The following is a 25700-nucleotide window of genomic DNA, read 5'->3' as shown; positions in this document are numbered from 1 at the left end:
GCAGAGAGTAGGACAGGACTGAGCAACTAACACTTTCACTTTCATATGTTTTAGAGGGCTTCCCAGGTGGCTCAATGGTAAAGAATCTGCCTGCCAATTTTAAGCTATATTATCTCTTTATTCTGGGCTTCCCTGGTGGCTTAGCTGTGAAGAATCCGCCTGCCAATGCAACAGATACAGGAGACATGGGTTCAATCCCTGGGTCAGGAAAATCCCCTGGAGGAAGAAATGGCAGCCCACTCCAGTTTTCTTGCTTGGAAAATCCCATGGACACAGGAACCTGGAGGGCTACAGTCCATAGGGTTGCAAAGAGTCAGACATGACTGAGCGTCTGAGCACCTCTCTTTTTTTTTTTTCCTTCCCATTTCTAAATAGCAGACTTATAAATAGTATATCATTATTTTTTAGATACTATCAATTGGCATCCTACACAGAAGCACATTTTTTATTTTTATTTTTTTTTAATTTTATTTTATTTTTAAACTTTACAATATTGTATTAGTTTTGCCAAACATCAAAATGAATCCGCCACAGGTATACCCGAGAAGCACATTTTTTAAATCTCTTAAACCACATGTTTTAAAAATGTGTTTTAAATCTCTTAAACCACATCTCTTAAACATATATACATCTTACCTCATTCTCACAATATGGTTATATCATAGTTTTTTATTAAGTCAATATTTACTTTTTAAAAAATTGTGATTATACATACATTGTTACAGTTCATTCACATAGTACATATGCAATTATATTTTCTTTCTTTGTAATATTTAATTTTCATTTACTTTTCCTAGTGTTTATATTTGACTGGGATGTTTTTGTTTGTTACTGTTGCTTATTTGTTTACTTCATCTGGTTTGCTTGCTTACCTTCTGTGCATTCATCACTAATAAATCAAACCAATATTGTAGAGGAATTATCCTTCAATGAAAAATAAGCAATTTAAAAAAATCTCCTAGCTCTCAGATTCATCTCAGTACAAACACATCAGGTATCTCACCAGTTCATTGTGCTCTTTTGGGGGAGACTTCCAAGGGGTGGCCCCCAGTTCCTCTGCTCTAACCCAGGATTACCCAGCTGAAGGCCTGGCACCTCCCTCTACCAGAAGGCTTGGAATTCCCTTCGCCCATTTCCTTTGTTAAGACCCTCTGTCCGCTGACCCTGCACCTTCTCTTTTATTGTTTACTCTCTAGTTTTGATGAAGCACTTTCTCAATCCATTTCTTAAGAAAATATAAAGAAGATAAAGTTTTGAGACCCTGCATGTATAAAAAGTATTTCTTCTGTCCTCACATTCAGCTGGTGATTTGAGTGTGAAATTGGGTAGATTCTTCAACAGGAAGGCTGTATGACAGATCTGTTGATGATCTCTTCTGTCCCATTGACTTTGGTTTCACTGCCCAGAGCCCTGATCTGTCAAATATTAGGACTCCTGGATTGATCCTCTGCTTTTTAAATATATATTCTCCTATTTTCCATCACTTTTGTTCCTATTTTATCCTTTGTTCCTACTTTCTGAAAATGTCTTCAATGTTTTATGTCTATTAGCTGTGCTCTATTTCTGCTACTGTATTTTATATTTCTGAGACTTCTTTCCATTTTACAGAATAATATACCCGCTTTTATAGCTACTTGGGTATTGTTATTATTATCATTATTACAAAAGCAGCATCTTCTAGGATTCTTCTATGAATAGTGTAGAATTTGTTGATATATCCCTCTGTTCCTGTATTGTCTCTGGAGTTTATTTCACAAAGTCTGCTTTCTTGATATTTATCTTTGGGTCTCCATATTCATGTTACAGGTTTTTCTCAAATGTCTGATGTATGTTCCATGCCTCTTTCTTAGGTTTTGGTGCTTTGCTGGCCATCTTTGGGTTATTTTGACTTGTAGAGGCACCACCCAATTTCTTCCTGCATCTTCACACTGTGCTCTCTCTGTGATTCACCTCTGTGTCTAAATTTCTCCAATTTATAAGGCCACTGTCATGTTGGACTAAGGCCCACCCTGATGATCTTATCTTAACCTGATAATCTGCAAACACTTTGCAAACTTATTTCCAAACAAGGTCACATTCTTAGGTACTAGGGTTAGGACTTCAACATGTGAATTGAGGGTAAGGGGGAGATATTCAGGCCATAAAACCCAGTGCTACGTCATGATGACAGAGAAGAAAATCTGGGGATCTTGATAAGGAAAGAGAGTAGACTGGGTCTGAAGCAGCCTGTGAAAGGCAGGTCTGCAGGTAACATCTCATGAAGGCATCCCGCTTCTCAGGCCGCAGAAGGAGGGCATCTCCCCAGGAATGAGCGAGGGGGAAAACCAAGAGGTGGAAACGGTTGATTGATGTCTATCCCTGAATACGAGAGGATTTTACATGGAAGGATCTCACTTTTATTTATAGCTGTACTATAGTCTGTAGGGTAGCAAAGAGTCGAGCATGTCTGAAGCTACTTAGCATGCATGCATGTCCTCTTATTTCAGGCATGAATGTTTCATTATTTCTTTATTCTGCAGTTGAAGACAATCACATTGTCTTCTTCCCAAACAGAAGGGATTGAATTCTCTGTTTCACAGAGTGAAAGATATGGAACTCAGATGTTACCTGATCGATCCTTTTGACTACTTCCTGACTCTAGGGCTAAAAAGCAGTGTTCTCCAGCAAAGGAGCTGTCACACCCACTAAATTTCTAGTCCCCGATCTGCATCAGGGTAGAAGCATCAATTTCACCTAAGAATAGTCACCCTTTTCTTCCCCAAAGCAATCATTAGATATAACAATTACCTTCCTTGGATGGACAGGTAATAGATTGTCATCATCATGATCCCAGCACAGAATCGATGCTAAAAGCAACAACCTTCTTGGAACATTGGATGTTTTTGTCACATCCAACTTATTACTTTTTCCCAGTGTATTAAAGAGCCCCATCATCTTTAATCTGTATTTGAAATTTTATTTCATCAGAATTCTGGTATTCATCTAGGTGGTTCAACACTAACCACTTTTGCTAGTGTTGTGGATTAGTAGTACATATTTGCAAATAAAAATAACACAAACAATAATAATAGTAATACTTACGACCAAAGATAAATAAGTATTTTGAGATTAAATGAGTAAATTTTCAGGGACGTAGCAAGAGTATTACTTACTCATTACTGTTAATAAGGAAGAAAATAAGATTTTTTTTTCTTTTTTTTTAAGTAAGGATTGAGAATGTCTGTAAGCTACATTATTAAAATCCATTTTGTTTATGTGACACCTTTCATTGCCTCTCCAGACCTCTTTTTTTCCTTTTTTCAAGTCAATCTTCTACTTTTCCTGAGAAGGATGAAATGATCCAATGTGACTTCTCTTTCCCCTTCCTTTTGGCCTCTCACCTGGAGTGCTGTAGCATGGTAATCTTCCTGGAAGGGAAGACAAAGGACCAAATCTTCATACTGTATTTGTGAGCAAGTACACTGGTTTTAATGCTATCACATTGGCACCAATGAACAAAAATTATTCCAAAGATCACTTATTTACATTTTAAATAATGTTAAGAAAAAGCCATTCCTCACTTTAAAGATGATGGTGATGATGGTGATTCTTTTTTTTTTTAATTTATTTTTTATTGAAGGATAATTGCTTTACAGAATTTTTCTGTTTTCTGTAAAACCTCAACATGAATCCGCTTTGTTGTAGCTTTGATGATAATTCTAGATGTAAGAGACAGGGCAAAAACTTCTCCAATCAACATGATCCTTGTATTTTGACAGACTCCCCATTTTTTCATATTTGTTTCTCTCTGCCAAAGACCTATGTTCTGCTTCCTCTTTGAAGTTGTGTTCTAAACATCCCAACCTGTCTCTATAAAAATTTGACCCATGGGGACTTACCTGGTGGTCTAGTGGTTAAGATTTCATGCTTCCACTGCAGGGATACAGGTTCAATCCCTGGTTGGGGAACTAAGAGCCTGTGTGCCACATGACTTGGCCAAAAAATGAGAAATTGACCCATGAATTATCCACTCTTTCATAGTTTAAATATTTACCTTTAAATACCTTCTACCACCTTCTCTGGAAAGTCTACAGATAATAGATTTTTTATTGAGATATAATTGACATATGATATTATATTAGTTTCAGGTATGCAGCATAATGATTTGATATTTGTATATTTTGCAAAGTGAACACCACAATCCATCTAGTTAACACCCATCACCATATATAATTACAGAATTTCTTTTCCTGCAATGAGAACTTTCAAGACCTACTCTCTTAGCAACTTCCTAATAGACAGTGGAATCGTATTAACTACAGTCACCATGCTGTGTATTACATCACTGTTTCTTCAGGGACAAAGGCAGCCAGTGAGTTGTCAGGGGGAGATTGAGAGGCTAGTGCTCTGTCTATCCACCACCTACAGCAGCAGGAAGGCTTTTACACATTTTGGATTTGAGGTTTCAGGTACTTCTTTTTTTTTTCTTCTGAAATGAAATTTTCACAGCTAGAAGTCTGACCCAGCACACAGATATATTATATCTTCTCTGCATTCTTCCCTCTTTAACAAGATTTAACCCCATTAGAAATCATTCATTAGCTTGCTTCACCTCCAAATTATCTGCAAACTTTGCTGATCTCTATTACTATTGTTATTTTTCTTTCTTCACCATCTTCTCTCTTCCTCCTCCTTTTTTCCTCTTCCTTCCTCTTTTTCTTCTTTACATTCTTTGATTCCTCCCATGAGAACATAAGCTACATGAGAACAGGGATTTTGTTCTGTTTTTCCCTCCATATATTACCTAATGCTTAGAATGTGTGTGTATGCATGCTAAGTTGCTTCAGTTATGTCCAACTCTGTGACTCTATGGACTCTAGACCTCCAAGCTCCTCTGCCCATGGATTCTAGAGGTAAAAATACTGGAGTGGGTTGCCATGCCTTCCTCCAGGAGATTTTCCCAAGGGATAGAATTGTCATCTCCTGGGGCTCTTGACTTGCAGGCAGATTGTCTACTGCTGAGCCACTGGGGAAGCCCATGCCTAGAAAAATAACTGACAAAAAGCTAATACATACTTGTCAAGTAAAACAAAACAAAGTATTAGAAAGAATAGTTTCTTTCTGCAGTCCACGGGGTCTGCAGTACACGGGATTGCAAAGAGTTGGACACGACTGAGTGACTGAACTGAACTAATTAGAAAGAATAAAAATTTAAAGAAACAGAAACAAAAATAACTTATTTTAAATATCACAAATAAACTATCCAAAGCTAACATTTGAGTGAGGTACTTTTCTTTGCAGATATATACCATATATTCTTCCAGAAACTCATAGTCCTGAGAAGACAGAAATATATATTAGGATACAGTACAAAGCTAGTGGTGATGGAATTCCAGTTGAGCTATTTCAAATCCTGAAAGATGATGCTGTGAAAGTGCTCCACTCAATATGCCAGCACATTTGGAAAACTCAGCAGTGGCCACAGGACTGGAAAAGGTCAGTTTTCATTTCAATCCCAAAGAAAGGCAATGCCAAAGAATGCTCAAACTACTGCACAATTGCACTAATCTCTCACGCTAGTAAAGTAATGCTCAAAATACTGCAAGACAGGCTTCAGCAATATATGAATCATTAACTTCCAGATGTTCAAGCTGGTTTTAGAAAAGGCAGAGGAACCAGAGATCAAATTGCCAACATCTGCTGGATCATCGAAAAAGCAAGAGAGTTCCAGAAAGACATCTATTTCTGCTTTATTGACTATGCCAAAGCCTTTGACTGTGTGGATCACAATAAACTGTGGAAAATTCTGAAAGAGATGGGGATACCAGACCACCTGACTTGCCTCTTGAGAAAGCTATATGCAGGTCAGGAAGCAACAGTATGAAATGGACATGAACAACAGACTGTTTCCAAATAGGAAAAGGAGTATGTCAAGGCTGTAGATTGTCACCCTGCTTATTTAACTTATATGCAGAGTAAAAACCCTGGGCTGGATGAGGCACAAGCTGAAATCAAGATTGCCGAGAGAAATATTAATAACCTCAGATATGCAGATGACACCACCCTTATGACAGAAAGTGAAGAGGAACTAAAAAGCCTCTTGATGAAAGTGAAAGTGGAGAGTGAAAAAGTTGGCATAAAGCTCAACTTACAGAAAACTAAGATCATGGCATCTGGTCCCATCAATTCATGGGAAATAGATGGGGAAACAGTGGAAATAGTACCTGACTTTATTTTTGGGGGCTCCAAAATCACTGCAGATAGTGATTGCAGCCACGAAATTAAAAGACACTTACTCCTTGGAAGGAAAGTTATGTCCGACCTAGATAGCATATTCAAAAGCAGAGACATTACTTTGCCAACAAAGGTCCATCTAGTCAAGGCTATGGTTTTTCCAGTGGTCATGTATGGATGTGAGAGTTGGACTGTGAAGAAGGCTGAGCGCCAAAGAATTGATGCTTTTGAACTGTGTTGTTGGAGAAGACTCTTAGAGTCCCTTGGACTGCAAGGAGATCCAACCAGTCCATTCTAAAGTAGATCGGTCCTGGGTGTTCTTTGGAAGGACAGATGCTAAAGCTGAAACTCCAGTACTTTGGCCACCTCATGTGAAGAGTTGACTCACTGGAAAAGACTCTGATGCTGGGAGGGATTGGGGGCAGGAAGAGAAGGGGATGACAGAGGATGAGATGGCTGGATGGCATCACCAACTTGATGGACATGAGTTTGAGTGAACTCCGGGAGTTGGTGATGGACAGGGAGGCCTGGTGTACTGCAATTCATGGGGTCACAAAGAGTCAGACACGACTGAGCAACTGAACTGAACTGAACTGAAGTTGGTTGGCTCATGAGGTAACCTGCCAGGATTATATGTTACAGGTATTACTCATACTGTGAACCACTGTGAAATCAGATAACTTTTAAATGATGTATCAGAAAGTCACAGGCAAAGAATGATTGTGAGTAGGGAAGCCCAGGTTTTATATCCTGAATCTTATAGTAAATATGGAGTTGTTTCTACTCTTGTCTGTAAGATGGGGCTAATGGGGACTTCCATGGTGGTCCAGTGGTTAAGACTCTGCACTTCCAATGTAGGGCATGCAAGTCTGACCCCTGGTCATGAAACTGGGATCCCATGTGGCATGTAGAGTGGCCAAAAAGTGAAAAATATGATCCAGCAATCCCACTGCTGGGTATACACACTGAGGAAACCAGACTTGAAAGAGACACGTGTACCCCAATGTTCATCGCAGCACTGTTTATAATAGCCAGGACATGGAAGCAACCTAGATGTCCATCAGCAGATGAATGGATAAGAAAGCTGTGGTACATATACGCAATGGAGTATTATTCAGCCATTAAAAAGAATACATTTGAATCAGTTCTAATGAGGTGGATGAAACTGGAGCCTATTATACAGAGTGAAGTAAGCCAGAAAGAAAAACACCAATACAGTATACTAATGCATATATATGGAATTTAGAAAGATGGTAACAAAAACCCTGTGTACAAGACAGCAAAAGAGACACTGATGTATAGAACAGTCTTTTGGACTCTGTGGGAGAGGGAGAGGGTGCGATGATTTGGGAGAATGGCATTGAAACATGTATAATATCATATATGGAATGAGTCGCCAGGCCAGGTTCGATGCACGATACTGGATGCTCGGGGCTGGTGCACTGGGACAACCCAGAGGGATGGTATGGGGAGGGATGAGGGAGGAGGGTTCAGGATGGGGAGCACATGTATACCTGTGGCAGATTCATTTTGATATATGGCAAAACCAATACAATATTGTAAAGTTAAAAAATTTTTAAAAAAATTAAAAAAAATAAAATGGAGCAACTACAACAAAAATTGAGATAAAAGCAGAAATCAAATAATCAGGAAACAAAAAAATTAAAAATAAAGCAAACAAAAATGCAGGACTGCTAATAAGTCCAAATTTCCCTCTTAAAGTTCCATTTTCCAGGCTAATCCCTTCTATTAGTTTAAGGATTCATTTGAAACTTTGCCTACTGTTAAGAATTAATGGGATTAACACTCAAGGAGGATGTGAATAGTCTCATCAGAAACCACAACTTCTGCCCTTTTATCCCCTAAAAATAGACATCATCTCCAGTGGCTGGGGTTGGGAGCCTGCAATTCTCCGTATTTTATATATTTTTAATTCCACCAATCAAACAAACAAAACCAGAATGGCACCCAAGATAGTTCAGTTTTCTACCCCTAAATCTAAGACCAATAATATAAAGGTCATAGCTAAGCAAGACTTGGGCATTTATCTAATGAGGAATAAGTGGACAAGAGATAGTAATACCAGACCACCTTACCTGCCTCCTGAGAAATCTGTATGCAGGTCAAGAAGCAACAGTTAGAACTGGACATAGAACAACACTCCTTTTCCAAACTGGGAAAGGAGTACATCGAGGCTGTGTATTGTCACCCTGCTTATTTAACTTATATGCAGAGTACATCATGTGAAATGCCAGGATGAATGAAGCACAGCTGGAATTAAGATTACTGGGAGAAATATCAATAGCCTCAGATATGCAGATGACACCACCCTTATGACAGAAAGTGAAGAGGAACTGAAGAGCCTCATGATGAAAGTGAAAGAGGAGAGTGAAAGAGTTGGCTTAAAGCTCAGCATTCAGAAAACTAAGATCATGGCATCCGGTCCCATCACTTCATGGCAAATAGTTGGGGAAACAATGGAAACAATGACAGGATTAATTTTCTTGGGCTCCAAAATCACTGCAGATGGTGATGCAGCCATAAAATTAAAAGACACTTGCTCCTTGGAAGAAAAGCTATGACCAACCTAGACAGCATATTAAAAAGCAGAGACATTACTTTGCCAACAACTATCCGTCTTGTCAAAGCTATGGTTTTTCCAGTAGTCATGTATGGATGTGAGAGTTGGACTATAAAGAAAGCTGAGTGCTGAGGAATTGATGCGTTTGACTGTGGTGTTGGAGAAGACCCTTGAGAGTCCCTTGGACTGCAAGGAGATCCAACCAGTCCATCCTAAAGGAAATCACTCCTAAATATTCATTGAAAGGACTGATGCTGAAGCTGAAACTCCAAAACTTTGGCCATCTGATGTGAAGAACTGACTCATTGGAAAAGACCCTGATGCTGGGAAAGATTGAAGGTGGGAGGAGAAGGGGATGACAGAGAATGAGATGGTTGGATGGCATCACTGACTCGATGGACATGAGTTTGAATAAACTCCGGGAGTTGGTGATGGACAAGAAAGCCTGGCATGCTGCAGTCCATGGGGCACAAAGAGTCAGACACGACTGAGCTTCTGAACAGAACTGAACAGAACTGAAGTAGATCAGATCACATCACATCACATCAGTCACTCAGTCATGTCCGATTCTTTGCGACCCCATGAATCACAGCACGCCAGGCCTCCCTGTCCATCACCAACTCCCGGAGTTCACCCAGACTCACGTCCATCGAGTCAGTGATGCCATCCAGACATCTCATCCGCTGTCGTCCCCTTCTCCTCTTGACCCCAATCCCTCCCAGCATCAGAGTCTTTTCCAGTGAGTCAACTCTTCACATGAGGTGGCCAAAGTACTGGAGTTTCAGCTTTAGCATCATCCCTTCCAAAGAAATCCCAGGGCTGAACTCCTTCAGAATGGACTGATTGGATCTCCTTGCAGTCCAAGGGACTCTCAAGAGTCTTCTCCAACACCACAGTTCAAAAGCATCAATTCTTCGGTGCTCAGCTTTCTTCACAGTCCAACTCTCACATCCATACATGACCACAGGAAAAACCATAACCTTGACTAGACGAACCTTTGTTGGCAAAGTAATGTCTCTGCTTTTGAATATGCTATCTAGGTTGGTCATAACTTTCCTTCCAAGGAGTAAGCGTCTTTTAATTTCATGGCTGCAGTCACCATCTGTAGTGATTTTGGAGCCCAGAAAAATAAAGTCTGACACTGTTTCCACTGTTTCCCCATCTATTTCCCTTGAAGTGATGGGACCGGATGCCATGATCTTCGTTTTCTGAATGTTGAGCTTTAAGCCAACTTTTTCACTCTCCACTTTCACTTTCGTCAAGAGGCTTTTTCATTCCTCTTCACTTTCTGTCATAAGGGTGGTGTCATCTGCATATCTGAGGTTATTGATATTCCTCCCGGCAATCTTGATTCCAGCTTGTGTTTCTTCCAGTCCAGCATTTCTCATGATGTACTCTGCATATAAGTTAAATAAGCAGGGTGACAATACACAGCCTTGACGAACTCCTTTTCCTATTTGGAACCAGTCTGTTGTTCCATGTCCAGTTCTAACTGTTGCTTCCTGACCTGCATACAAATTTCTCAAGAGGCAGATCGGGTGGTCTGGTATTCCCATCTCTTTCAGAATTTTCCACAGTTTATTGTGATCCACACAGTCAAAGGCTTTGGCATAGTCATAAAGCAGAAATAGATGTTTTTCTGGAGCTCTCTTGCTTTTTCCATGATCCAACGGATGTTGGCAATTTGATGTCTGGTTCCTCTGCCTTTTCTAAAACCAGCTTGAACATCAGAAAGTTCATGGTTCACGTATTGCTGAAGCCTGGCTTGGAGAATTTTGAGCATTACTTTACTAGCATGTGAGATGAGTGCAATTGTGCAGTAGTTTGAGCATTCTTTGGCATTGCCTTTCTTTGGGATCGGAATGAAAACTGACCTTTTCCAGTCCTGTGGCCACTGCTGAGAACTAAGTGGACATGAAAACTTCAACCAGTTTCTGATCTTGAAGACGTGAAATTTTCATACCATTGAAATGAAATGAATCAAGATGATATATGATCTGAACCATAGAGTGATGGCATCTCAAATTTTGAGTAGATTAAAAACCAGAAATAGCAATGATGAGCAGGGAGGTTCGGTTGTTATTGACCAGTCTTTCAGTCATGTCCAGCTCTTTGTGACCCCAGTGACTGCAGCACAGCTGGCTTCCCTGTCCTTCACCACCTCCGAGAGCTGGCTCAAACTCAAGTCGATTGAGTCAGTGGAAAGGCAAAAGTCATATGGGGAGGAATGAGAGGCTTGTGAAGTGAAGTGAAGTGAAGAGAAGTGAAGGATATGGAAGACAAGACAAGAAGAATAGGTTGTAGCAGGCATGTATACCAGTATAATGAGTGTGGAATTTGCATTACACATCACCTTATGTGCTGTTTATTATTGCTGGGCAGCAAGCTGGCAGTTTAAATAACTTCCATCAAGGGCTGTGGAGGTTCAATAAAAGAGAGTATTGAGGCACACTGCGAGTATTTCCCAAGACCAATCTCACTTCTGTCTCTTCCTCCCCATTTTGCCAAAGTCTGGGTGCAGCCTCAAGATGTTTTCTGCACAAACAGAGACAGAAATAGGGATAAAGAGTTTGCTTTAAAACTGAAAATACTTTTGCAGAGCACCTACATGTAAATGAATGATCTGGGGCGCAAAAACTTGTAGCTGGACTAGAAAAGAATAAGTTGGCAATCCATCGAATACACTGATTTTTATAAATTAAGAATAAAATATTATAGCAAAAAAAAGTTACTGTGGGTTAGGGATCAGCAGGGTTTTTGGAAATGGTCTGATGATCAATATTTTAGACTTTGAGAGCTACATGGTCACTTTTGCAATTACTGAACTCAGTTGTTGTAACTTGAAAGTAACCATCAACTACACACAAATCCAGTACAACATGATAGACACTGCAATTGGAATTTTATATAATTTCTACATGTCACAAAATTTATTCTTCCTTTGATTTTGTTCAACCATCTAAAAACGTAAAAATCATTCTTAGCTCCTAGGCAGTTTCTCATCGAGTTGCTTGCAAAATCCTGATGCAGGAAGGCTCCTTCAAGAGCTTCCTTTCTGCTTTGCCTCCAGCATTTTTCTTTGGCCTTAAAAGTCTTTTTTCCCCCTCTAAGTATGAAACAACTATACGTAGAATATTGGGAACATACAGATAAAATATGATGTATTATTCTATATATTTGGTTAGCTAACATTATTGGAAAAAAATAAAAAGGGATCATTCACAAAAAGTGAGGGGGAATGTTTCAACTACAAAAAAAAAGTCAATAATGATCTCTTTGAAAAAAATTATAATGTAGCATCAGTTATACATTTAGAGGAATTCCAGAAATATATATACTTTTAAATCCTGCAATCATTTAGATTGTATTCCCTGAAATTATTTAGCCCTTATCACAAAGCCCTTAAACAGCAGACTACAAATGGGGTCACCTGGATAGATTCTATTTTAGTGCAGCAGGAAGAGGCAGAGATGTCCCAGTTTAGTCAATCCTGTTTTTGGTTTTGCAGGTCACACACCAGCCTTTCAGTTCATGAATATGCTCTCTATTTCTGGACTAAAAGCCTACCTTTCCTGTAGAGCACTTCAACCATGTCAACTCGGAAAGGAAAGAACTGATGGGACTGATTTCCTTGCTGGATGTTGTGAGCAAGACAGCATAAAACTGACAAGCCTAAAGATTCAAATGAAATAGCCCAATTAAAGTGCAGATGAAATGTGAAGACTAGTACCACTAGCAATATATATGCAAGAAAAAAAAAAAAAGAAAGGAAGAAAAGAGCATAAACGTGGCCAATGTCACACAAGAGAGAACATGGGGAAGGACTTCAAATGAGGAGTTTTCAAGCTCTAAAAGGAGGTTATAGACAACAGGATGGAGATGAGAGATAACATAAGCCTACAATAAACAATGTACCCCACTAATGAGACAGCACTGCAGTAATTCATCCCAAAAAACCTTTTAGAGGGTAAGAGGCAAAGAACAGCTTCTTTATAAGATTGCTTGATTCATCTCAGAATAATATTTTCATTTTCCTTAAGTCGTCTTCATAAATTTATTTCAGTGTACAGTTCACCCTTGAATACGTGCATGGGTCTACTTATATGTGAATTTTTTTGATAAATAAATGTATTTCCATTGCCCACAGTCTCCTTCCTTCAATTGCACTTATTTGTCCTTTTAAATTGCAGAAATGTAAGAATAAACACATGAACAAACTCAATTTAATAATGTAGATATCAGAGTATGATAAATGGCTCATAGAAAGATGAAGAAGAGGCAGCAGTGATAAGCAAAGACAGAAGTACTTGGAAGATGTAAGTGAGCAAAAAATTCTAAAAGTCTTAAGTCAAAAAACTGAATGCATACCACATACTACATTCAGTGGGCAGATATATTGGCTTTTGCCGGGATTTTGTTGATTCACACAATATTTAAAATTTATGAGTTAGTTACCAACGTTAACAAACCTGAAGATTTTACATAAAGTTAGAGCTTTCTGATTCACTTGAAGTTCTGTAGATCTAACCCTGACTTCTCTGAATGATTTTTGCAGTTATCCTCACTGTGCCTGAAATTCCTCATCTACTAAATGGAAACAACAATATACCTCATTTTATAAGACTTTTGTTGAAGATTAATCAACAATGTACTGAAAGTACTTGGAACAGTACTTAGCACAGTGTATGTAACACATATTTAGTATTAGTAGTAACATGTTTTATTAGGGCTTCCCTATTGGCTTAGCAGTAAACAATCCACCTGCCAATACAGAAGACGTGGGTTCGATCCCTGGGTCAGGAAGATCCCCAGGAGAAGGAAATAGCAACCCACTCCAGGATCTTGCCTGGGAAATCCCAGGGACAGAGGAGCCTGGTGGGGTACAGTTCATGGGGTCACATAGAGTAGGACACAACTTAGCAACTAAAACAACAGCATTAGTAGAAACAGTACTTGCTGCTGCATTTGACAAACTGAGGCTTAGAATTCTTGAGGTGAGCATTGAAAAGGACACAGGAAAATGATGTACACTGATCAGCAAGATGTACATTGTGAAGTACAGAAACAATTGAGTTATTCGGACTTCCAACCTAATGATTTCCTTTAAGAAAGCATTGCATGCGCTCAACAAAGTGTAAAAGCCCTTTAGAAGCATCTTCAGTTTCAAAATTCTGTGCACACTGAAGTAACTAATCACAAGGAGGCATAAAACTCACCTTGAAAGTCACTAAAAAAGCATGCTTCAAAATACGTCAGTAGTATTCAAGTGAATCTTTTTTTTTTTTTTAATTGAGGTACTGCTGGCTTTTCATACTGTTCATGGTCAAAAGTGAGAGTTGGACCAAAAAGAAGGCTGAGTGCTGAAGAATTGATGCTTTTGCACTGTGGTGTTGGAGAAGACTCTTGAGGGTCCCTTGGACTGCAAGGAGATCAAACCAGTCAATCCTAAAGGAAATCAACCCTGAATATTCATTGAAAAGATTAATGCTGAAGCTGAAGCTCCAATACTTTGGCCACCTGATGCGAAGAGCTAACTCATTGGAAAAGACTCTGATGCTGGGAAAGATTGAGAGCAGGAGGAGAAGGGGATGACAGAGGATGAGATGGTTGGATGGCATCACCAGCTCAGTGGACATAAGTATGAACAAACTCCAGGAGACAGTGAAGGACAGGGAAGCCTGCTGCGCTGTATAGTCCACGGGTTCGCAAAGAGTTGGACGCTACTTAGTGACCACACAACAGCAACACTGGCTTCTAACAGTCCATGATTCATGTGTAAAACACTATACTTCTTCTTACACTGCGGGGCGCTCACCACCTGGTTTGGTGTCCATCCATTACCATGGTTAACCCCTTTTACCACTATACCTCCTTCCCTCTCCCCTTTCCCTTTGGTGACCACTATTCTGCTCCCCGGGTTTTGTTTGTTCATTTTATTTATTTTTTAAAATTCCACATACAACTGAGGTCATGCGGTATTTTTCTTTCCCCGTCTGACTTATATCATTAGTATAATACCCTCAAGGCCCATCTATGTGTCACAAATGGCATGATTTCATCTTTTTATGGCTGAGTAATATTCCATTGTGGAATCTGTTCATCCATATGGACAGTGAGGTTGTTTCCATATCTTGCCTATTGTAAACAATGTTGCAATGAACATAGAGGTGCAGGAATAATTTTGAATTAGGGTTTTCATATCCTCAGATAAATACCCAGAAGTGAAACAGCTAGATCATACAGTTCTATTCTTAATATTTTGAGGACTCTCCATATTGTTATCCACATTGGCTGCACCAATATACATTTCCATCAACAATTTATGAAAGTTCCTTTTCCTCCACATACTGTCCAACACTTGCAATTTCTAATCTTTTTGATAACAGCTTTTCTTATGGATGTGAGGTGATATCTCTTTGGGGTTTTGACTTGCATTTCCCTAATAATTAGTGATGTTGAGCATCTTTTCAAGTGTCTTCGAGTCATTTTTCTTCTTTGAAAAATTATTATTTAGATACTCTGCCCATTTTTAACTAGCTTTGGTTTTTGTTATTGCAGATGTTCTTGAGTTGTGTGAGTTCTTTATGTATATTTTATATTAATCCTTCATTGATCATATGGTTTTTGAATAATCTCCCATTTGGTAGGCTGTCTTTTCATCTTGTTGATGGTTTCTTTTTCTGTGTGGAAGCTTTTTAGTCTGGTGCAGTTCTGTTTGTTTATTTTTGCTTGTTTCCCTTGTCTGAAAAGACAAATCCATAAAGATTGCTAAGACCAATATCAGACAATGTATTGCTTATGTTTTTTTTCTAAGAGTTTTATGGTTTCAGGTCTTATATTCAAGTCTTTAATCCATTTGGAGTTAGTTTTTGTCTATGGTGTAAGATATTGCTTCAGTTTCTTTCTTTTGTTTGTGGCAGTCCCATTCTCCCAATATCATTTACTGAAGAGACTATCTATCTCCATTGTATATTCTTTGCTTCTTTGTTGTAAATTAGTTGTCAGTATCTGTATGCACTTATTTCTGGGCTTTCTATTATATTTCATTGATCCATGTGTCTGTTTTCTGCCAAAACCATGCTATTTTGGTTAAATATAGCTCTGTAGTGGGCTTCCCAGGTGGGGCTAGCTGTAAAGAACCTGCCTGCCAGTGCAGGAGATGCAAGAGACACAGGTTTGATCCTTGAATTGGGAAGATCCCCTGGAGGAGGGCATGGCAACCCCCTTCAGTATTCTTGACTGGAGAATCCCATGGACAGAGGAACCTAGTGGACTACAGTCCATAGGTTTGCAGGGAGTTAGACACGACCAAAGCAACTTAGCATTCACTCAGCTTTGGATTATAATTTAAAAGCAGAGTGTATGATGTCTCTAGCTTTGTTGTTTTTTCTCAGAATCACTTTGGCTATTTGCAGTCTTTTATGGTTGTAAATAAATTTAAATTTTTCTGTGAAAAATGTCATTGGGTTTTTAATAGGGATTGCATTGAATCTATAAACTATTATAGGAAAAAATGGACATTTTTAACAGTTTAATCCTTCTAATCCATGAGCACAGAATATTTTCCCATTTTTTGTGTCTTATTTTTCAACAATATCTTATCATTTCTGGTGTTGTTTTTAGTGTTTAAATTTATTCTTGGTATTTTTTTGTTTTTTGAGATTGTAAGTGAGTTTTTTCTTGTTTTATTGAAATATAGTTGATCTACAGCTTTGTGCTAGTTTCAGGTATACAACAAAGTGATTTGTGTGTGTGTGTGTGTGTGTGTGTGTGTGTGTACACACACATGTATTCTTTTTCAAATGCTTTTTTATCATAACATTTGATTATGGTTCAGAAAACATTGAGTGACTAATGTTCTCGGAAAAAATATATTGACTCTGTGTGTGTGTCAGTTGTTCAGTCATGTCTGATTCTTTATGACCCCATGGACTGTAGCCTGCCAGGCTCTTCTGTCCATGGGATTCTCCAGGCAAGAGTACTGGAGTGGGTTGTCATTCCCTTCTCCAGGTGATCTTTCCCACCCAAGGATCAAACCTGGGTCTCCCACATTGAAGGCAGATTCTTTACCACTGAGTAAACAGCAAAGCCTCTGTAGACTGCAGTTATTGGGGGCAGGGAGGGTAGGGGGCAGCTGGTAAGTTAAATTTACTCTATTTTCTATTCTGAAGATGACAGAAAGTCCCACATCCAGTCTGATTATAGAGATGAATGTTCCCCAAATGGCTGAGAATAAATACAACAAGAAAGGCAGAGCTGTAAAGCTAAGGGCATGTAATAGGCTTTGGAGAAGTCTCAAAAATACTCAGAGTGGCAAAAAGAAACGTTTGACTGGAATCTGAAGTTCTAGGTCGTCTTGGTCTTTTGCTCCATGCTGAAGGATGTGCATGAAAGTGATATAATGGAAACTCCCCTTTTTGTCAATAGGTGCTTTTCTGTACAGCTCCTCCACTTCCTCCTCTGTAAACCAGTTTCCCACTGCAGCCAGCAGCTCTCTCAACTAATCCTCCTGAATGGTGCCAGTTGCTTCATCAAAGTAAGTAAAAGCGTTTCTGATGACATTTTCCGGATCTGCACCATTTATCTTTTCACCAAACATCGTGAGAAACATGGCAAATTTTGTGGAACCCTGAGCCTTATTCATCATGGCATCCAGATTCTCATCAGTTGGATTTTTCCCCAGGGAGGCAAGCTTATCACCCAAGTCTTCATTGTTAATGAAGCCATCTCTGTTCTAAACCATCATACTGAAGGCCTCCCTGAACTCCTGAATCGGTGACTGGTTGAACATGGACACCACACTGGAGGTTGTGCACTGGGGGCACTTCTTGGTGGTCTTGGTCTTTGCTCTTTTGCTCGACACGGTGGCAGTTAAATCCCTGCTCAGCTGCGAGAATCCGAAAGCTTCAGGGATCCCCTTGCTGCCCTGGCTGCCACTACCAGATCACTTCCCTGAATGGTTTTTCATTATAGATTATTATGAAATATTGAATACAGTTTCCCATGGTATACAGTGGGTCCTTGTTGTTTATCTACTTTATATATAACAATGTGTATCTGTTAATCCCAAGTTCCTAATTTATTCTCCCCACCTTGTTCACCTTTGGTGACCATATATTTGTTTTCTATGTCTGCAAGTCTGCTTCTATCTTGTAAATAAGTACATTTGCATCATTTTTTAGATTCCACATACAATATGTGCCTTTCTCTGTCTTACTTACTTCATTTAGTATGATTATCTCTAGGTCCATCCATGTTTCTGAAAGTGGCATTATTTCGCTTTTTTGTCTGAGTAATATTTCACTGTGTAAATAGACCACATCTTCTTCATCCATGCATCTGTTAATGGACACTTAGACTGTTTCCATGTCTCAGCTATTATAAATAGTACTGCTGTGAATATTGGGGTGCATGTCTCTTTTAGACTTACAGGTTTGTCTGAGTATATGCCCAGAAGTGGGAGCGCTGGATCACACAGTAGCTCTATTTTTAGTTTTTAAGGAATTTCCATACTATTTTCCATGGAATAGGAGGCTTCTCTTTTCTCCACATCCTCTCTTCAGTTCAATTCAGTCACTCAGTTGTGTCTGACTCTTTGTGACCTCATGGACTACAGCATGCCAGGCTTCCCTGTCCATCACCAACTCCCAGAGCTTGCTCAAACTCATGTCCATTGAGTCAGTGGTGCCATCCAACCATCTCATCCTCTGTCTTCCCCTTCTCCTCTTGCCTTCATTCTTTGCCAGAATCAGGGTCTTTTCCAAGGAGTCAGTCCTTCATTATCAGGTGGCAAAAGTATTGGTGCTTCAGCTTCAGCATCAGTCCTTCCAATGAACATTCAGGACTGATTTCCTTTAGGATTTACTGGTTTGATCATCTTTCAGTCCAAGGGACTCTCAAGAGTCTTCTCCAACACCACAGTTCAAAGGCAGCAATTCTTCGGCACTCAGCCTTCTTTATGGTCCAACATCCATACATGACTACCGGAAAAACCTTAGGTTTGACTAGATGGGCCTTTGTTGACAAGGTAATGTCTCTGATTTTTAATATACTGTCTAGGTTGATCATAACTTTTCTTCCAAAGAGTAAGCTTCTTTTAATTTCATGGCTTCAGTCACCATCTGCAGTGATTTTGGAGCCCAGGAAAATAAAGTGTGTCACTGTTTCCATCGTTTCCCCATCTTTTTGCCATGAAGTAATGGGACCACATGCCATGATCTTCGATTTTTGAATGTTGAGCTTTAAGCCAATTTTTTCTCTCTCCTCTTTCACTTTCATCAGGAGGCTCTTTAGTTTATCTTCACTTTCTGCTATAAGGGTGGTGTCATCTGCATATCTGAGGTTATTGATATTTCTCCCGGCAATCTTGATTCCACTTGTGCTTCATCCAGCCTGGCATTTCACATGATGTACTCTGCATATAAGTTAAATAATCCGGGTGGCAATATACAGCATTGACATACTCCTTCCCCAATTTGGAACCCATCCATTGTTCCATGTCCACTTCTAACTGTTGCTTCTTGACCTGCATACAGATTTCTCAGGAGTCAGGTAAGGTGTTCTGGTACTCCCGTCTCTTGAAGAATTTTCCACAGTTTGTTGTGATCCACATAGGCAAAGGCTTTGGTGTAGTCAATAAAGCACAAGTAGATGTTTTTCTGGAACTCTCTTGCATTTTCAATGATTCAAACAGATGTTGGCAATTTGATCTCTGATTCCTCTGCCTTTTCTAAATCCAGCTAGAACATCTGGAATTTCTCAGTTCAGGTACTGTTGAAGCCTCACTTGGAAAATTTTGAGCATTACTCTCACTAGCATGTGAGATGAGTGCAATTGTGTGGTAGTTTGAACACCCTCTCTAGCGTTTATTATTTGTAACTTTTGGTAATGGCAATTCTGACTGGTGTGATGTGATACCTTATTGCAGTTTTGATTTACATTTCTTTAATAATTAGTGATGGTGAGCATCTTTCCATGTGACTGTTGGTCATCTGTATGCCAAAGCAATCCTGAGAAAAAAGAACACAAACTGAAGGCATAACCTTACCAGACTTTAGACACTACTACAGTTCAGTTCAGTTCAGTAGCTCGGTCGTGTCCAACTCTTTGCGACCCCATGAAGCGCAGCACACCAGGCCTCCCTGTCCATCACCAACTCCCGGAGTTCACTCAGACTCATGTCCATGAGACACTGCTACAAAGCTACACTAATCAAAACAACAGGGTATTGGCCAAAAAAGCAGACATATTCATCAATGGAACAGAATAGAGCCCAGAAATAAATCCACACACCTAAGATCATTTGGAGAAGGCAATGGCACCCCACTCCAGTACTGTTGCCCAGAAAATCCCATGGACGGAGGAGCCTGGTAGGCTGCAGTCCATGGGGTCGCTGGGAGTCGAACACGACTGAGCGACTTCACTTTCACTTTCCACTTTCATGCATTGGAGAAGGAAATGGCAACCCACTCCAATGTTTTTGCCTGAAGAATCCCATGGATGGAGACGACTGGTGGGCTGCTGTCTATGGGGTCGCACAGAGTCAGACACAACTGAAGCAACTTAGCAGCAGTAGCAGCAAGATCATTTAATCTTCAACAAAGCAGGCAAGAATATACAATGGAGAAAAGATAGTCCTTTCAGCAAGTATTGTTGGGAAAGCTGAATGGCTTCATGTAAATCAATGAAGTTAGAACACATCCTCACACCATATACAAAAATAAACTCAAAATGGCTTAAAGACTTAAATATAACACAGCACATAAAATTCCTAGAAGAGAACAGAGGCAAAACATTCTGTGTGATAAATTATATCAATGCTTTCCTAGATCAGTCTTCCGAGGCAAAGGAAATAAAAGCAAAAATAAATAAATGGAACCTAGTCAAACTCACATGCTTGCCAGAAAAGGAAACCATAAAGAAAATGAAAAGACAATGTATGGAATGGGAGAAAATATTTGCAAATAATGCAGTCAAGTGCTTAATTTCCAAAATATACAACAGCTCGTAGAGCTCAATTAAAAAAAATAAAATAAAAAACTGGACAGAACACCAAAATAGACATTTTTCCAAAGAAGATACAGAGATTGCTTTCTTAATTTTTCATTCTACTAGTTTGTTGTTAGTGTATAGAAATTAAACAGATTTTTATATTGATTTTCTACCCTGCAATTTTACTGTATTCTTTTATCATTTCTATCAGTTTTTGGTGGAGACTTTAGGGTTATACGTGTGTGTGTGTGTGTGTACGTGTGTGTACATGCTAAGTCACTTCAGTCATATCCAACTCTGTGTGACCCTATGGACTATAACCTGCCAGGCTCCTCTGTCCATGGGAGTCTCCAGGTGAGAATATTTGTTTGGGTTGCCATGCTCTCCTTCAGGGGATCTTCCCAACCCAGGGATCAAACCCTCTTCTCTCATATCTCCTCCATTCCATTCCTTCTCTAATATCTTCTCCATTTACAAATAGGTTCTTTACCACAAGCAACACCTGGGAAGCCATTATATATATATATATATATATATATTATATATACATATTCATGTTATCTGCAAATGATGACAGTTTTACTTCTTCATCCAAGTTTGGATGCTTTTCTTTTCCCTTGCCTAAACACTATGGTTAAGACTATGTTGAATAAGAGTGGCAAGAGTTAGCATCTTTGTCTTGCTCTAGATCTTAGAGGGATAGCTTTCAGTTTTTCACCATTGAGTATGAAGTTAGCTGTGGATTTCTCATAAATGAGCTTTAGTAAGTGGGATACATTCCTTATATACTGTTTGTTGAGAGTTTTAACATGAATGAGTATTGAATCTTATTAAAAGCTTTTTCTGTACCTATTGAGATGATAAGTTGATTTTTATATTTCATGTTGTTAATCTGATTATCATGCTAGTTGCTTTGCACATTTGAACCATCCTACATCCCTGGAATAAATCCCTCTTGATCATGGTCTATGATACTATAATATATTGTATTTTGCTAATATTATGTTGAGGTATTTCCATCTCTGTTCATTAGAGATATTGACCTGTAATTTTGTATGTGTGTGCTGTACTGGTCTGGTATTGGTATCAAGATGGTGCTAGCCTTGCAAAATGACTTAGGAAACAGTCCCTCCTCTTCAATTTTTTGGAAGAATTTGAGAAAGATCAGTATTAAATCTTCTTAAAATGTTTGGTAAAGCTATTGAGTCCTGGGGTTTTGCTTTCTGAGAAGCTTTTTTAAATTACTGTCTCAATCTCCTTACTGGCGATGAGTCTAATTGGATTTTGTATTTCTTTATGATTCAGTCTTGAAAGGTTGCATGATTCTAAGAATTTATCCATTTCTTCTATGTTGACCAATTTGTTGGTAGATAGCTGATCATAGTATTCTCTTATAATCTTTTGTATTCTGTTTTATCTGTTGCAATTTATTCTTTCATTTCTGATGTTATTTATCTGTGCCTTCTCTCTTTTTATTTTCTTGAGTCTAGATAAATGTTTGTCAATTTTATTTCTCTTTCCAAAGGATCAGCTCTTAGTTTCATTGATCTTTGGTGTGTTTTTTAGTCTCCACTTGTTTATTTCTGTTATGATCTTTATTTCCTTCCTTATACTGACTTTGGGCTCTGTTTCTTCTTCTTTTCCTACTTCCTTTAGATGTAAGTTTAGACTACTTACTTGAGTTTTGAATTGCTGAATTGCTATAAAATTCCCTCTCAACACTGCATTTGTTGAATTCTCATGCACCAGCAAAGTAATGCTAAAAATTCTCCAAGCGAGACTTCAAAAGTATGTGAACTGAGAACTTCCAGATGTTCTAGCTGGATTTAGAAAAGGCAGAAGAACCAATTGCCAGCATCCTTTAGATCACAGAAAAAAGCAAAAGAGTTCCAGAAAAAAACATCTACTTTTGCTTTATTGACTACACCAAAGCCTTTGATCACAACACACTGTAGGAAATTCTTCAAGAGATGGGAATACCAGACCACCTTACCTGCCTCCTGAAAAATCTGTATGCAGGTCAAAAAGCAACAGTTAGAAAACTGGACATGGAACAATTGACTGGTTCCAAATCGAGGTAAGAGTATGTCAATCCTGTATATTGTCACCCTACTTATTTAAGTTATATGCAGAGCACGTCATGTGAAATGCCAGGCTGGAGGAAGCACAAGCTGGAATCAAGATTTCTGGGAGAGATATCAATAACCTTAGATATGCAGATGATACCACCCTTATAGAAGAAAGTGAAGAGGAACTAAAGAGCCTCTTGATGAAAGTGAAAGAGGAGAGAGAAAAAGTTGGCTTAAAACTCAACATTCAAAAAACAAAGATCATGGCATCCGGTCCCATTGAAAGTGAAAATGAAAGTGAAAGTCGCTCAGTTGTGTCTGACTCTTTGCAACCCCATGCCAGGCTCCTCTGTCCATGGGATTCTCCAGGCAAAAATACTGGAGTGGATTGCCATGCCCTGCTCCAGAGGATCTTCCCAACCCAAGAATCAAACCTGCATCTCTTCTCTCCTGGATTGGCAGGCAGGTTCTTTACCACTAGCGCCACCTGGGAAGCCCATTACTTCATGACAAATAGATGGGGAAATAATGGAAACAGTGACAGACTTTATTTTCTTGGGCTCCAAAATCACTGTAGATGGTGACTGCAGCCATAAAATTAAAAGAGGTTTGCTCCTTGGAAGAAAAGTTATGACCAACCCAGACAGCATATATAAAAAGCAGAGACATTACTTTGCCAACAAAGGTCCATCTAGTCAAAGCTATGGTTTTTCCAGTGGTCATGTATAGATGTGAGAGTTAGACTATAAAGCAAGCTGAGTGCCAAAGATGCTTTTGAACTGTGGTGTTGGAGAAGGCACTTGAGAGTCCCTTGCACTTTAAGGAGATCCAACCAGTCAATCCTAAAGGAAATCAACTCTGAATATTCATAGGAAGGACTGATACTGAAGCTGAAGCTCCAATACTTTGGCCACTTGATGTGAAAAACTGACTCCTTGGAAACTGACTCCTGATGCTGGGAAGGATTGAGGGGGGAGGAGAAGGGGATGACAGAGGATGAGATGGATGGATGGCATCACAGACTCAATGGACATGGGTTTAGGTAAACTCTGGGAGTTGGTGATGGACAGGAAGGCCTGGCGTGCTGCGGTTCATGGGGTCACAAAGAGTTGGACACGACTGAGTGATTGAACTGAACTGATTCTATGTTCTTAAAAATTACCCCCTTTATCATAAAATGTCTATTTTGATTGACGTGAATATGGCTACACCCTTTTTATTTTGCCTGCCCTCTGCTTGGAGTATCACCTTCAATCACTTCTCTTTGAGCCTATGTTTGTTTCTAAAGCTGAGGTGTTTCTCCTAGAGTCAGCATATAATTGGATCTTACTGTTTAACCCATGCAGCTGCTCTGCTTTTGACTGGTGAATGAAATGCATTTATATTAGGATGATTATTGACAGATGATGACTTAGTTGTGCCACTTTATCTTTTGTTTTCCAATTGTCCTATATCTCCATTGTTTCTTTGTCCTTGTGTTTCTGTCTGCCATTTTAGTTTGGCTGTTTTCTATATATTTTTTTTCAGATTCACCTCTTTTTAAATATTTCATGTCTCTGCTATATTTATGTTTTGTGGTTGCCACGATGTTTTCTAAAAATAATATTTTTATACAAAAAAACACTCCTGTGCCAAAAAAAAAAAAAAATCATCATAGTTAAAATAGTCCTTTCTCTGCTGATAACAATTTGTCTTTATTTGCCTATACAGATTCCATTCATTTTCTCTTCCTCTTTTATTTTTTTTTATTTTATTTTATTTTTAAACTTTACATAATTGTATTAGTTTTGCCAAATATCAAAATGAATCTGCCACAGGTATACATGTGTTCCCCATCCCTTTTTATGTTGCAAGTTTGTTACCAAATTGAAATAGCTATTGTTATTTTTACTGTTTTTTCTCCTTTTAATCTTTATGCTATAATTAATTGTTTAACAACCTCTTCTGATACAGAGCTGTGATTTTCTGATCCAGTCTATTTATCACCTTACTTAAGATTTTCTGCACTTTTGCCCTTTCTTTTCCTTTTTAAGGGTGAATAGCTCCTTTCAAAATATCCTGTGAGGCAGATCTAATGGTGATGAACTCCCTCAGCTTACATTTGTCCAGGAAAGTTTTTATTTCTCCATATCTAAAGGGGTAACTTTCCTGGATAGGGTATTCTTGGTTGACAGTTTTTGCCTTCAATATTTTGAGTCTGTCATTCCACTCTCCCCTAGCCTGTAGAGTTTCTGCTGAGACAGCCATCGTTTGTTCCTTGGCTGCTTTGAAATTCTTTCTTTTTCATCGATTTTTTGACGTTTTAATATCATGTGTCTTAGAAACAGTCTTTGTGCATGGAGGTAACTAGGTATTCTCTTAGCTTTCTATACTTGCATACCCTGTTCCTTCCCAGATTTGTAGTGCTCTCAGCTATGATTTAACAAACTCCTACTCTTTTCTCCCTCTGGGATACCCATTATCTTCATGCTGTACTTCCTAATGAAGTTTGATAGTTCTTATAGAATTTTTAAGATCTTCGTTTTCCCTCTTCTTCTACCTGTACCATTTCTATCACTGAGCTCACTTATTCTCTCTTTCTTATAATCTGCTCTGTTTCCAGGGCTTTGTAATGCATTCTTTATCTCATTTATTCAGTTCCTCAGCTCCAAAATTTTTGCTTGGTTCTTTTTAGAGTTTCCATTTCTTTGGTAAATATTCCTTCTGTTCATTAATTTTATTCCTGAACTCACTGAACTTTCTTTATGAATTTTCTAATACCTCATAGAGTTGTTTCCTGACAGCTATTTTGAATTCTCAATTAGATCACAATATTCTGTGAATTTATCAATTTCTTTGTAGGATAC

The 25700-nt window shown here is 38.8% G+C and overlaps 1 pseudogene; it reads right to left on the bottom strand.

The window, feature by feature from the left end:
- Nucleotides 1-17016: 17016 nt before the first annotated feature.
- Nucleotides 17017-25101, bottom strand: LOC102412892 (annotated as a pseudogene).
- Nucleotides 25102-25700: the final 599 nt, after the last annotated feature.

This window comes from Bubalus bubalis, chromosome 10 (assembly GCF_019923935.1).
Source record: "Bubalus bubalis isolate 160015118507 breed Murrah chromosome 10, NDDB_SH_1, whole genome shotgun sequence".
NCBI lineage: Eukaryota > Metazoa > Chordata > Mammalia > Artiodactyla > Bovidae > Bubalus > Bubalus bubalis.
Note: the sequence above shows the minus strand (reverse complement) of the source record. Positions and strands in the feature narration are given on the sequence as shown.